Below are 15,589 nucleotides of genomic sequence, written 5' to 3' on the forward strand. Positions count from 1 at the left end.
AAACAGGGCACATGGGTCATTTGTCCCTGTTCGAGGGCAGAGAGGAGGTTGGTGCCATTGTCGCAAACCACCATTCCTGGCTTAAGTTGGCGTGGTGTCAGCCACCTCTGAACCTGCCCCTGCAGAGCTGACAGAATCTCTGCCCCAGTGTGGCTCCTGTCCCCCAAGCAAACCAGCTCAAGCACCGCATGGCATCTTTTGGCCTGCATACTTGCGTAGCCCCTTGAACGGCTACGGAGCATTGCTGGTTCCGAGGACCAAGCACAGGAAGAGGCCATGGAGGAAGAAGAAGAGGAGGGGGTGGAGGAGAGAGGTGTGTCACAATCATTAGTAATGGCATTTTGGAGGCGTGGTGGCGGAACAACCTTCAATACTACTGCACCTTGTCCTGCATCCTTCCCAGCTGCCAGCAGAGTCACCCAATGCGCGGTGAAACTTAGGTAACGTCCCTGTCCATGCCTGCTGGACCATGAGTCAGTGGTAATATGCACCTTACCGCTGACCGCCCTGTCCAGCGAGGCATTGACATTGCCTTCCACGTGCCGGTAGAGAGCCGGAACCGTGAGAAAAAGTGGCGTTTGGGTACCTGCCACTGAGGAACTGCACATTCCACAAACTCACGGAAGGGGGCAGAGTCTACCAACTGAAAAGGCAGCTAGCATTCAACCGCTGGGCATGTGGATGGCTGGGAGCGAACTTCTTTCGGCAGTGCAGCAGCTGGGGCAGGGAAATTTGCCTGGTTCAATCTGACGTCGGTGTACCAAAAGCAGATTGCCCACAAGTACTTGGCTGTGACACACCTAATTCTACACCTTCATTCCTCTCAGTGCAGGTCACAGAGAGGACTGAAGGTATGGTGAGGTTGGAGATCTCAGCTGATGAGGAGCAAGGAGAGGTCCTCTTTGTTCTTTGGTGTGGGTCTTTTAGATACGCTTGCCAACGAACTGCATGGTAGGTCAACATATGTCTGGTCAAGCATGTGGTGCCCAAGCGGGAGATGTTTTGGCCACGCGTGATACGCTTGAGACATATGTTGCAAATAGCAGCGGTGCGATCTGATGCACTTGTCTCAAAAAAGGCCCACACCAAAGAACTTTTGGAATAACACGCAGAGACAGCAGCGCCCTGCACATGCAGAGCTTTGGGGTGATGTGCCTCCTCCTCCTCTCTCCTATCAGGCACCCACGTTGAGTCAGTGACCTCATCATCCCCTCCCTCCTCATCACTGGAGCAAACCTGGCAGTATGCTGCAGCAGGGGGAGCATGACTGCCAGATTGCTGTCCTTCTGGGGCACCCCCTCTGTCCGTGCTCACATTACTGCCTTCATCTAGCTCAGTATCATCATGAGAGCCTTCTAAAAGCTGGGCATCCTCCTGGAGCATGTACCCAACACTGTGGTCAAACAGTTCAAGGAACTCCTCAAGAGAACATGGTGGAGCTAGGGAAGGAGTCACTGATGCCATTGAGCTGAGGGAAGAGGCTGCGTTGGCAGCTGCTTTGCCAGACAAAGTACCCTGAGCATGGGGAGAGGATGAGGAGGATGAGGACGGCTTGGTCATCCACTCGACCAAGTCTTCCGCATGTTGCGGCTCAACACGGCCAGCTGCCGAAAAAAAGGCCAAGCGTGTCCCACAGCCACGTGCTGATGAGGATGCACCACCTTCACAACCAGCATTGTTGCCTCTAGACACAGAGCCTGCTTGCCCTTTTTTATTGGCTTGTGACTGTCTGCCTCTCCTTGTTGGCCTTCCAGACATACTAATGGCCTGTAGCTGCACTAAGCTGGGATATATATATATATATATATATATATATATATATATATATATATATATATATATATATGTACTGATACTGCAGCTAGCAAAATCAACTGCCTGCCTGTAGTATGAGAACACCACCAACCTTCTACAGGTAGCTTTAGGTGAACACTGTGCAGAGCTCGCAAAAAACTTACTTGTAGCTTATTTATCTGCCTGCGGTAGTGATAGGATCAGGAAAACACCACCAACCTTCTACAGGTAGCTTTAGGTGAACACTGTGCAGAGCTCGCAAAAAAATTACTTGTAGCTTATTTAGCTGCCTGCGGTAGTGATAGGATCAGGAAAACACCACCAACCTTCTACAGGTAGCTTTAGCTGAACACTGTGCAGAGCTCGCAAAAAACTAACTTGTAGCTTATTTATCTGGCTGCGGTAGTGATAGGATCAGGAAAACACCACCAGCCTTCTACAGGTAGCTTTAGGTGAACACCGTGCAGAGCTCGCAAAAAAATAACTTGTAGCTTATTTAGCTGCCTGCGGTAGTGATAGGATCAGGAAAACACCACCAACCTTCTACAGGTAGCTTTAGCTGAACACTGTGCAGAGCTTACAAAAAGCTAACTTGTAGTTTATTTTGCTGCCTGCGGTAGTGATAGGATCAGGAAAACACCAACAACCTTCTACAGGTAGCTTTAGCTGAACACTGTGCAGAGGTCGCACTACACTAACTTGTAGTTTTAGCTGAACACTGTGAGGAGGATGCACTACACTAACTTGTAGCATTTGCTGAACACTGTGAGGAGGACGCACTACACTATCTTGTAGTTTTAGCTGAACACTGTGCAGAGCTCACACTAAACTAACTTGTAGCTTTAACTGTACACTGTGAGGAGGACGCACTACACTAACTGTAAATAGTCTAGCTGCCTGTCTGTGGTACTAATAGGATCAAAAGAACACCAGCAATTTTCTTCAGGTAGCTGTAAATACTGTAACAAGACAAGTCTGCCTGTCAGTAGGAAGATAACAGGAACGGATCTAGCTAAACTGAATACAGTGTATATATATATATATATATATATATATGCAACAACTGGGATGCATATATATACACAATACACTGTAAGTGCAGCTAACTCACTGACTGTCATGCCTAATCTATCTAACTTAAATCAAATGACACTGTCTCTCTGTCTATCTCTTTCAACGCTGGAACACACACTACACAGGGCCGCCGTGCAGGTGGCCTTATATAGTGTGGGGCGTGTACTAAATCCCCTGAGCCATAATTGGCCAAAGCCTCATTGGCTTTGGCCAATTATGGCTCTCTGTTCAGACGGCGCTGTGATTGGCCAAGCATGCGGGTCATAGTGCATGCTTGGCCAATCATCAGCCAGCAATGCACTGCGATGCCGCAGTGAATTATGGGCCTGACGCGCCACACGAATTTGGCGCGAACGGCCCATATCTTTCGCAATTCGGCAAATGGGCGAACAGACGATGTTCGAGTTGAACATGGGTTCGACTTGAACACGAAGCTCATCCCTAGCCATAATAGATGAACAGAGCAACAGATCCCTGGTTAAGCCTGAATTCTTTGAGATCTTTGGTACAGAGGGACACACATCACCGTATACTCTCAGAACCTGTTCTGGCTGTGAAGAGACCTTCGGTAGAAGGGCCTATGGGTTCATGGTCTCTCATATCAATAAGGGAGAGGGCATACCCCTATCAACATTAGTCGAGTGTGACCAGATACCAGATGAAAGGGAAGAAATTCCTACTCCAGAGGCTGCATATCACCATCCTCGCTTGAGGCACCTTGTTAATGAAATTCCTGCAATAGACATGAATGGATATGAATGGATATGAATGCTGAAATCCTGAAGAGACATTCTCAGAGTACACAAAGTACGCAAGCAGTGCAATGGACCCGATGATGCCCCTTACGCACAAAAATCTTGATCTAGGCTGGGTAATCGTGGGTGACATATGCTTGGATAGAATGCGTACGTCATCTGAGATCCACTCCTTCGAAACTTACATGTTAGGAAACAGATGTGCATCCCACTTCAAACAATGCCCCTGCCATTATGAAGTAAAAGAGAAGCCGCTTGTCATCATAGCAAGTACCTGATGTCACTCCTAACCTTTGTGATGACAACCTAGGTACCACAGTGTTTTGTACTACAAGCAATGACAACAAAATAGCCTTGTCAGTCGAAGACAGAGAGGTAATGGACAAAGAATTCTTCCAGTATGAGTCTAACAGCTGGGTTGCACCATTAACTCTTCATGCTGCAAGGGTTAAACTCCCAATCAATCATGAACAGGCTCTACCCAGATTCAACTCACTCCAATGAACACTAAAGAACAGGCCTGAAATGAAGGAACATTTCATCGCCTTTATGAAAAGGATCTTTGACAATGATCACGTCGATCCAACTCCACCACTTCAAAGACACGAGGAGTGCTGGTACCTGCCTTTCTTCGGATCACGCCGAAGTACCTGCCTTTCTTCGGAGTGTATCATCCACGTAAGCCAAAGCAAATCAGGGTAGTATTTGACTCCAGTGCCAAGCATCAAGGCGTATCCCTGAACGATGTTCTTCTCACTGGTCCGAACCCAACCTTGTAGGTGTACTTATGAGGTTTAGAACTGCTGGCATTGAACAAATGTTTCATTGATTCATTGTGCGTGAAGACCATAGGAACCTCCTAAGGTTTCTGTGGCACCGTGACAACAACATGGACAATGAGATGATTGAATACCGCATGAAGGTACATGTTTTCGGAAATAGTCCCTCGCCCGCTGTTGCAACATACGGTTTACAAAGGACTGCCCTTGAGGGAGAAAAGTAGTATGGCATGGATGCTCGACACTTCATTGAGAGAGACTTCTATGTGGACAATGGACTTAAATCTTTACCTACAGACGAAGAAGCCATAGACCTGCTCCAAAGGACACAAGGTATGATTTCTGAGACTAAGCCTCAGACTACACAAGATTGCCTCAAATAGTGTTGCTGTCATGAAAGCCTTTCAACCTGATGATCATGCCACAGGGTTTAAAGACTTGAATCTGCGAATGGACATATCACCTGTACAGAGAAGTTTGGGCCTACAGTGGGACTTAGTAAAAGACGCCTTCGGTTTTCAAGTCAGCTCTGCAGACAAGCCATTTACCAAACGTGGTGTTCTGTCAGTATTGTACAGCCTATACGATCCAGTGGGATTCGTAGCTCCCATCACCATACAAGGTAAATCCTTACTTAGACAGTTTGCAGAGACTATTAAAAATTGGGATGCTCCACTACTAATAAACTAGCTTTCAAAGTGGGAGTCCTCGTAACAATCTCTACATGCCTTAGATGGAATCTGTATACCACGCTGCTACACTTCTGCTTCCCTTGCCACAAGTCAGAGGAAAGAGCTTCACATCTTCTCAGATGCATCTACTGAGGCCATAGCAGCTGTCGCTTACCTCAAGGTAAGAGATTCTTCTAATCAAGCCCACATAGGGTTTCTGTTTGGGAAAGCTAAGTTGGCGCCTAAGCCTGAACACACGATTCTCAGGCTTGAACTTTGTGGGACTGTGCTAGCTGTAGAAATAGCAGATTTCATACTGCGTGAGCTAAACATTCAGATAGATGACGTCAGATTCTACACAGACAGCAAGGTTGTTCTGTGCTACATATACAACCAGACTAAACGTTTCTATGTCTATGTCAGCCAGGGGTGGATCCAGAGCCTAGTCTCGGGAGGGGCACTGCCAGAAAATACGTTTTTTTTGCAGACAATTTATCGGGGAAATGGCTGTTGTTGGTGCTTTAATCATCCTGGCACCATGGTTGTAATGGTGTCAGGATGATTGAAGCGCATTATTTCTATTAATACATTGTGATATAAAATTAAATCATTCAACTCACCATAATGCAGAATCCGTGGGAACCCCGAGCGTGTCACTTGTCACCGTCGCCTGCCACATTTTGTGGATTGTCACTTGCCTGCCACCAGATGCAGATTGACACCTGCCACATGTTGCAGATTGTCACTTGCTACGTCAGCTGCCACTAGATGCGGATTGTCACTTGCCACACCTTGTGGATTGTGACTTGCCACGTCACCTGCCACTGGATGCAGATTGTCACTTGCCACATCATATGCCACACATTGCGGATTGTCACTTGCCACGTCATCTGCCACTAGATGCGGATTGTCACTTACCACGTCATCTGCCACTAGATGCGGATTGTTACTTGCCACGTCATCTGCCACTAGATGCGGATTGTCACTTGCCACATCATCTGCCACTAGATGTGGATTGTCACTTGCCACGTCATCTGCCACTAGATGTGGATTGTCACGTGCCAGGTAAGGTGGTGTTGCTTGTCTCTTGTTTCCTTGTCCCAGAGATAGGCAGCAGAGAGATAATGTAATCTCCCTGCTGCCCACGCTACCTGCACAGTGAGAGCGGAAGTTAATGCAGAGATGTGGGGGCGGTGAGAGATGATGTCATCTCTCTGCTCCCCTGCCCGTCGGCTCGCTGATTGGCCAGCCACCCCCACACACACACCTAGCCTCAGTCTCACCCGCCCATCCACACACGGAGCCACCCGCAGCCCGGCCAATCCGCTCTCTCTCCCGCCTGCCTCACACGGAGCTGCCTGGCACTCCCGCGGAGCCGCCCGCTATGTTATCTGCCTGTGGTGGAGCTGCCCGCCCTCGGAGCCGCTCGCAGCGGAGCCGCCGCTTTCGGAGCTGCCACTTTCGGAGCCGCCTGCGGAGCTCGCCCGCCCGGCCTGGCTGCAACAGATTTCTCAGGGGTGGCAATTGCCCCATTGCCCCCCCTGGATCCGCCCCTGATGTCAGCAACCGTGTAGAGAGAATAGGGAAATCATCTAAACCTGAACAATGGCATTAAGTTTCATCTGAAATTAACCCTGCAGATCATGCCACCAGGCCAGGGTCTGCAAGTGTGTTTTCAAATTCTTCTTGGTTAACAGGTCCTGAATTCCTGCTGGATCATCCAGAAGAAACCACATCTGATGTTTTCAGTCTACTAGAACCTGACAAAGATGCAGAGATTCGTCCTGAAGTTAAAACCCTCGTCACCTCATCACCAACTGAACAAAGACTCGTCCTGGGCTGTCAATGCTTTGAACGTTTCTTCAAGTGGAGAAGAATTGTACACACCACCGCAAGGTTAGTTCATATTGCAGATTGCTTTCACACAAAGCCCACAGATGCTCACTGTCAAGGTTGGCATGTGTGTCATAGGCTTCTTTCTGCAAAAACATCGCTGAAGGTGAATTGATCATAATACGCAGTGTACAACAGAGTGTCTTTGGCTCAGAAATGAAATGTATTAGTGACAAGAGGGACATTGCAAAAAACAGCCCAATTGCCAACCTGAATCCATTCATTGACGATGATGGTATGTTAAGGGTTGGTGGACGTTTAACCACTTAGCAACCGGCCCATAGCCGAATGGCGGCTACAGGGCAGTTGCTTAACTCTGGGAGGGCGTAATATGAATCCCGCGCGCCCACCCGAGAACATCCATGATCCGCATCACGGATCACGGTAAACAGCCGCTAATTGCGATCACATGTAAACAAACCGATGTCATGTCATGACGCCGGTTCCTCCCTCCCCTCTGTGTACCGATGGGTACAGAGGGGGAGAGATCAGATGGCAGCAGTGCTGTGAGCTGGATCTGTAGTGCCAGCAGCGCTGCTCTGTGACAAATGCAGTCACATCCATCCATCCATCCATGCTCAGCCATCACTCCATGCTCAGCAATACTCTGCACTACTCTGTAATACCCCGCAATACTCTGCAATACTCTGCAATACCCTGCAATACTCTGCAATGCCCTGCAATACCCCGCAATACTCTGCAATACCCTACAATACTCTGCAATACCCTGCAATACTCTGCAATAACCTGAAATACCCTGCAATACTCTACTATACCCTGCAATACTCTGCTATACCCTGCAATATTCTGCCATACTCTGCAATACTCGGCAATACCCCGCAATACTCTGCAATACCCTGGCATGGCACGGTATTGCAGAGTATTGCAGAGCATGGCATGGTATTGCTGGGTATGGCAAGGTATGGCAAGGCAATACCATGCCATACTCTGCAATACCGTGCCATACTCTGCAATACTCTGCAATACTCTGCCATACTCTGCAATACCCTGCCAGAGGACCCGGCGCTTCACAGATCATGGTAAACGGCCGCTGATCGCGGCCGTTTAAAATGTGATCGCTCTGTGAAATGACAAAGCGATCACATGTAAACAAACTCCCCTCTGTCTACCGATTGGTGCAGAGGGGGGGATCGGATGGCAGCAGCACTGTGGGCTGGATCTGTAGTGCCCACAGCACTGCTCTGTGACAAATGCAGTCACATCCATCCATCCATCCATCCATGCATACTCTGCAATACTCTGCAATACCCTGCAATACTCTGCAATACCCTGCAATACCCCACAATACTCTGCAATACCCTGCAATACTTTGTAATACCCCGCAATACCCTGCAATAGTCTGCAATACTCTACAATACCCTGCAATACCCTGCAATACTCTGCCATACTCTGCAATACTCTGCAATACCCTGCAATACTCCGCAATACCCCGCAATACTCTGCAATACCCCGCAATACCCCGCAATACTCTGCAATACCTTGCAATACCCTGCAATACTCTGCCATACTCTGCAATACTCTGCAATACCCTGCAATACTCCGCAATACCCTGCAATACTCTGCAATACTCAGCAATACCCTGCAATACTCTGCCATACTCTGCAATACTCTGAAATACCCTGCTATACCCTGCAATACCCTGCAATACTCTGCAATACCCTGCAATACCCTGCAATACCCCGCAATACTCTGCAATACTCTGCAATACCCTGCAATACTCTGCCATACCTTGCCATACCCTGCAATACCCAGCAATACCATGCCATGCTCTGCAATACCCTGCAATACCGTGCCATACTCTGCAATACCATGCCATACTCTGCAATACCATGCCATACTCTGCAATACCGTGCCATATTCTGCAATACTCTGCAATACTCTGCCATACTCTGCTAATCGTGGCCATTTAAAATGTGATCACTCTGTCAAATGACGGAGCGATCACATGTAAACAAACCGGCGTCATGTCCTCCCTCCCCTCTGTGTACCGATCGGTACAGAGGGGGGATCGGATGGCAGCAGCGCTGTGGGCTGGATCTGTAGTGCCCACAGCGCTGCTCTGTGACAAATGCAGTCACATCAATCTATCCATGCTCAGCCATCCCTCCATGCTCAGCAATACCCTGCACTACTCTGTAATACCCCGCAATACTCTGCAATACTCTGCAATACCCCGCAATACTCTGCAATGCTCTGCAATACCCTGCAATACTCTGCAATACCCTGCAATACTCTTCAATACCCCGCAATACCCTGAAATACTCTGCAATACTCTGCAATACCCTGCAATACTCTGCAATACTCTGCAATACTCTGCCTTACTCTGCAATACTCTCCAATACCCTGCAATACTCCGCAATACCCCACAATACTCTGCAATACCCTGCAATACCCCGCAATACTCTGCAATACCTTGCAATACCCCACAATACTCTGCAATACCCTGAAATACTCTGCAATACCCTGCAATACTCTGCAATACCCCGCAATACCCTGCAATACTCTGCAATACCCTGCAATACTCTGCAATACTCTGAAATAACCTGCTATACCCTGCAATACCCTGCAATACCCCGCAATACTCTGCAATACTCTGCAATACCCTGCAATACTCTGCCATACCTTGCCATACCCTGCAATACCCAGCAATACCATGCCATGGTCTGCAATACTCTGCAATACCGTGCCATACTCTGCAATACCATGCCATACTCTGCAATACCGTGTCATACTCTGCAATACTCTGCAATACTCTGCCATACTCTGCAATACCCTGCCAGAGGACCCGGTGCTACATGGATCATGGTAAACGGCCGCTAATCGTGGCCGTTTAAAATGTGATCACTCTGTCAAATGATGGAGCGATCACATGTAAACAAACCGGCGTCATGTTATGACGCCGGTTCCTCCCTCCCCTCTGTGTACCGATCGGTACAGAGGGGGGGATCAGATGGCAGCAGCGCTGTGGGCTGGATCTGTAGTGCCCACAGCGCTGCTCTGTGACAAATGCAGTCACATCCATCCATCCATGCTCAGCCATCCCTCCATGCTCAGTAATACCCTGCACTACTCTGTAATACCCCGCAATACTCTGCAATACTCTGCAATACCCTGCAATACTCTGCAATGCTCTGCAATACCCCACAATACTCTGCAATACCCTGCAATGCTCTGCAATACCCCGCAATACTCTGCAATACCCTGTAATACTTAGCAATACCCCGTAATACTCTGCAATACCCCGCAATGCTCTGCAATACCCCGCAATACTCTCCAATACCCTGCAATACCCTGCAATACTCTCCAATACCCTGCAATACTCTCCAATACCCCTCAATACCCTGCAATACTCTGCCATACTCTGCAATACCCTGCAATACCCTGCAATACCCCGCAATACTCTGCAATACCCTGCAATACCCCGCAATACTCTGCAATACTCTGCAATACCCTGCAATACTCTGCCATACCCTGCAATACCGTGCCATACTCTGCAATACTCTGCAATACCATGCCATACTCTGCAATACCGTGAAATACTCTGCAATACCGTGAAATACTCTGCAATACCCTGCCATACCCTGCCATACTCTGCAATACCCAGCCATGCTCTGCCATACCCAGCCATACTCTGCAATACCCAGCCATACCCTGCAATACCCTGCCATACTCTGCAATACCGTGCCATACTCTGCAATACTCAGCCATACTCTGCAATACCCTGCCATACTCTGTCATACCCTGCAATACCCTGCAATACCCTGCCATACTCTGCCATACTCTACAATACCCAGCCATACTCTGCAATACCCAGCCATACTCTGCAATACCCAGCCATGCTCTGCAATACTTGGTGATACCCAGCCATACTCTGCAATACCCAGCCATACTCTGCAATGCTTGGTGATACCCAGCCATACTCTGCAATACCCAGCCATACTCTGCAATACTTGGTGATACCCAGCCATACTTTGCAATACCCAGCCATACTCTGCAATACCCAGCCATACTCTGCAGTACTTGGTGATCCCCAGCCATACTCTGCAATACCTAGCCATACTCTGCAATACTCTGTGATACCCAGCCATACTCTGCAATACTCGGTGATACCCAGCCATACTCTGCCATACCCAGCCATACCCTGCCATACTCAGCCATATCCAGCCATGCTCAGCCATACTCGGCTGTACTCGGCCACTGTATGTGGCCACGCTGTGGAAGTCTCACACGTGATATCGCCGTACTCAGGAGGAGTAGGAGAATCTATTTTGGGGTGTCATTTTTGGTATGTGTACATGCTATGTGTTAGAAATATTGTATAAATGGACAACTTTGTGTTAAAAAAATGCATTTTAACCACTTCCTGCCCGCCAGCCGTCATACTACATTCTTGACTTTGTGCGGGGATATCTGAATGATGCCTGCAGCTATAGGCATCATTTAGATATCAGATTTTTCAGTCGGCGATTTCCTACACGATAAGAATGATCATAGTGGCTGTTCCACTGCTTGATCGTTCTTACAGGAGGCGAGAGGGGACTCCCCCTCCCACCGCCCTCAGTTGCTTCTACCGACTCACCACTACGATTGAAGCCAGGATTGTTTTCTTTTTTTTATTTCAGGCTTCCCAGCCTAGAGGTGAGATGTGGGATCTTATTGACCCCATATCTCACTGTAAAGAGGACCTGTCATGCCATATGCCTATTACAAGGGTTGTTTACATTCCTTGTAATAGGAATAAAAGTGATCAAAAAAATTTTTTGGGGAAAAAATCATCAAACTAAAATAAATAAAGTAAAATAACGATAACAATAAAAATTTAAAGCGCCCCTGTCCCTGTTTGCCTGCATGCAGAAGTGAACGCATACGTAAGTCCCGCCCACATATGAAAACGGTGTTCAATCCACACATGTGAGGTCATTAAAAAAGAACAGTGCAATAAAGAAGCCACATCCATGAATTCTGGGAAAATTGCAGGTAGTACTAAGTATTACCAAAATAACTGACTTTTTTGGCTAAGAAATAATAAAGAGAAAATCTAGTGAAAACAATCAATTTTATTGAAATTTACATAGGATGATCAAAAGGGTAAAATCATCATATAGTGAGCATCTGTATATTATGTGCAATGAGCCCTTGTGTGTCTATGTGTTTCACCGTAAGGTTTCTTCAGGACACGATCAAGGTTCAAAGACGCAACAGATAAGAGAATATATTTCTCTATCTTGGTTTGTAATATATTGCTATAATATCCACAGTAAGATGCATACATAAGTCCTGCCCACGTATGAAAACGGTGTTCAAAACACACATGTGAGGTATCGCTGCAATCGGTAGAGCGAGAGCAATAATTTTGGCCCTAGACCTCCTCTGTAACTCAAAACATGTAACCAGTAAAAAATGTTAAAGCGTCGCCTATGGGGATTTTTAAGTAGCGAAGTTTGGTTCCATTCCACGAGCGTGTGCAATTTTGAAGAGTGACATGTTAGGTATCCATCTACTTGGCATAACTTCATCTTTCATATTATGTAAAAACATTGGGCTAACTTTACTGTTTTGGTTTTTTAAAGCACATAACTGTTTTTTTTCCAAAAAAAACATGTTCGAAAAATTGCTGCACAAATACACAAGATAAAAAGTTGCAACGACCGCCATTGTATTCTCTAGGGTCTTTGCTAAAAAAAAAATATATAATGTTTTGGGGTTCTAAGTAATTTTTTTATCAAATAAATGATGATTTTTACATGTAGGATAGAAATGTCAGAATTGGCCTGGGTGCTCCAGAACACCCGAAGGTAAGTCTCACACACCTGGTATCGCCATACTCGGGAGTAATAGCAGAATGTGTTTTGGGGTGTAATTTGTGGTATGCATATGCTGTGTGTGAGAAATAACCTGCTAATATGATAATTTTGTGAAGAAAAAAAAAAAAGAAAAAAAAATCTTGATTTTGCAAAAAATTGTGGGAAAAAATGACAACTTCAAAAAACTCACCATGCATCTTTCTAAATACCTTGGAATGTCTTCTTTCCAAAAAGGGGTCATTTGGGTGGTATTTGTACTTTTCTGGCATGTTAGGGTCTCAAGAATTTAGATAGGCCGTCAGTACTTCAGGTGTGATCAATTTTCAGATATTGGCACCATAGCTTTTGGACTCTATAACTTTCACAAAGACCAAATAATATACACTAATCTGGGTTATTTTTACCAAAGATATGTAGCGGTATAAATTTGGGCCAAAATATATGAAGAAAAATTACTAATTTGCAAAATTTTATAACAGAAATGAAGAAAAATGCTTTTTTTTACAGAATTTTCTGTCTTTTTTCTTTCATATCACAAAAAAATGAAGAACCCAGCGGTGATTAAATACCACCAAAAGAAAGCTCTATTTGTCTGAAAAAAAGGACAAAAATTTAATATAGGTACAGTGTGGCATGACTGAGTAATTGTCATTCAAAATGTGAGAGCACCGAAAGCTGAAAATTGGTCTGGTTATTAAGGGGGTTTAACCACTTGAGCCCCGGACCATTATGCTGCCTAAGGACCAGAGGTCTTTTTCCAATTTGGCACTGCGTCGCTTTAACTGCTAATTGCGCGGTTATGCAATGCTGTACCCAAACGAAATTTGCGTCCTTTTCTTCCCACAAATAGAGCTTTCTTTTGATGGTATTTGATCACCTCTGCAGTTTTTATTTTTTGCGCTATAAACGGAAAAAGACCGAAAATTTTGAAAAAAAATGATATTTTCTACTTTTTGTTATAAAAAAAATCCAATAAACTCAATTTTAGTCATACATTTAGGCCAAAATGTATTCGGCCACATGTCTTTGGTAAAAAAAATGTCAATAAGCGTATATTTATTGGTTTGCGCAAAAGTTATAGCGTCTACAAACTAGGGTACATTTTCTGGAATTTACACAGCTTTTAGTTTATGACTGCCTATGTCATTTCTTGAGGTGCTAAAATGGCAGGGCAGTACAAACCCCCCCCCAAATGACCCCATTTTGGAAAGTAGACACCCCAAGGAAATTGCTGATAGGCATGTTGAACCCATTGAATATTTATTTTTTTTGTCCCAAGTGATTGAATAATGACAAAAAAAAAAAAAAAAAAAAAAATATTTACAAAAAGTTGTCACTAAATGATATATTGCTCACACAGGCCATGGGCCTATGTGGAATTGCACCCCAAAATATATTCAGCTACTTCTCCTGAGTACGGGGATACCACATGTGTGGGACTTTTTGGGAGCCTAGCCGCGTATGGGACCCCGAAAACCAATCACCGCCTTCAGGATTTCTAAGGGTGTAACTTTTTGATTTCACTCTTCACTGCCTATCACAGTTTCGGAGGCCATGGAATGCCCAGGTGGCACAACCCCCCCCCCAAATGACCCCATTTTGGAAAGTAGACACCCCAAGCTATTTGCTGAGAGGCATATTGAGTCCATGGAATATTTTATATTTTGACACAAGTTGCGGGAAAGTGACACTTTTTTTTTTTTTTTTTTTTTTTTTTGCACAAAGTTGTCACTAAATGATATATTGCTCACACAGGCCATGGGCCTATGTGGAATTGCACCCCAAAATACATTTAGCTGCTTCTCCTGAGTATGGGGATACCACATGTGTGGGACTTTTTGGGAGCCTAGCCGCGTACGGGGCCCCGAAAACCAATCACTGCCTTCAGCGTTTTTAAGGGCGTGAATTTTTGATTTTACTCTTCACTGCCTAACACCGTTTCGGAGGCCATGGAATGCCCAGGTGGCACAAAACCCCCCCAAATGACCCCATTTTGGAAAGTAGACACCCAAGCTATTTGCTGAGAGGCATGGTGAGTATTTTGCAGCTCTCATTTGTTTTTGAAAATGAAGAAAGACAAGAAAAAACTTTTTTTTTTTTTCTTTTTTCAAATTTCAAAACTTTGTGACAAAAAGCGAGGTCTGCAAAATACTCACTATACCTCTCAGCAAATAGCTTGGGGTGTCTACTTTCCAAAATGGGGTCATTTGGGGGGGTTTTGTGCCACCTGGGCATTCCATGGCCTCCGAAACTGTGATAGGCAGTGAAGAGTGAAATCAAAAATTCACGCCCCTTAGAAAGCCTGAAGGCGGTGCTTGGTTTTCGGGGTCCCGTACACGGCTAGGCTCCCAAAAAGTCCCACACATGTGGTATCCCCGTACTCAGGAGAAGCAGCAGAATGTATTTTGGGGTGTAATTTCACATATTCCCATGGCATGTTTGAGCAATATATCATTTAGTGACAACTTTGTGCAAAAAAAAAAAAAAAAAAAAAATTTGTCTCTTTCCCGCAACTTGTGTCGCAATATAAAATATTCCATGGACTCGACATGCCTCTCAGCAAATAGCTTGGGGTGTCTACTTTCCAAAATGGGGTCATTTGGGGGGTTTTGAACTGTCCTGGCATTTTATGAACAACATTTAGAAGCTTATGTCACACATCACCCACTCTTCTAACCACTTGAAGACAAAGCCCTTTCTGACACTTATTTTTTACATGAAAAAGTTTTTTTTTTTTTGCAAGAAAATTACTTTGAACCCCCAAACATTATATATTTTTTTTAAAGCAAATGCCCTAC

This window comes from Aquarana catesbeiana, linkage group LG10 (assembly GCF_042186555.1).
Source record: "Aquarana catesbeiana isolate 2022-GZ linkage group LG10, ASM4218655v1, whole genome shotgun sequence".
In the NCBI taxonomy this organism is placed as follows: Eukaryota; Metazoa; Chordata; class Amphibia; order Anura; family Ranidae; genus Aquarana; species Aquarana catesbeiana.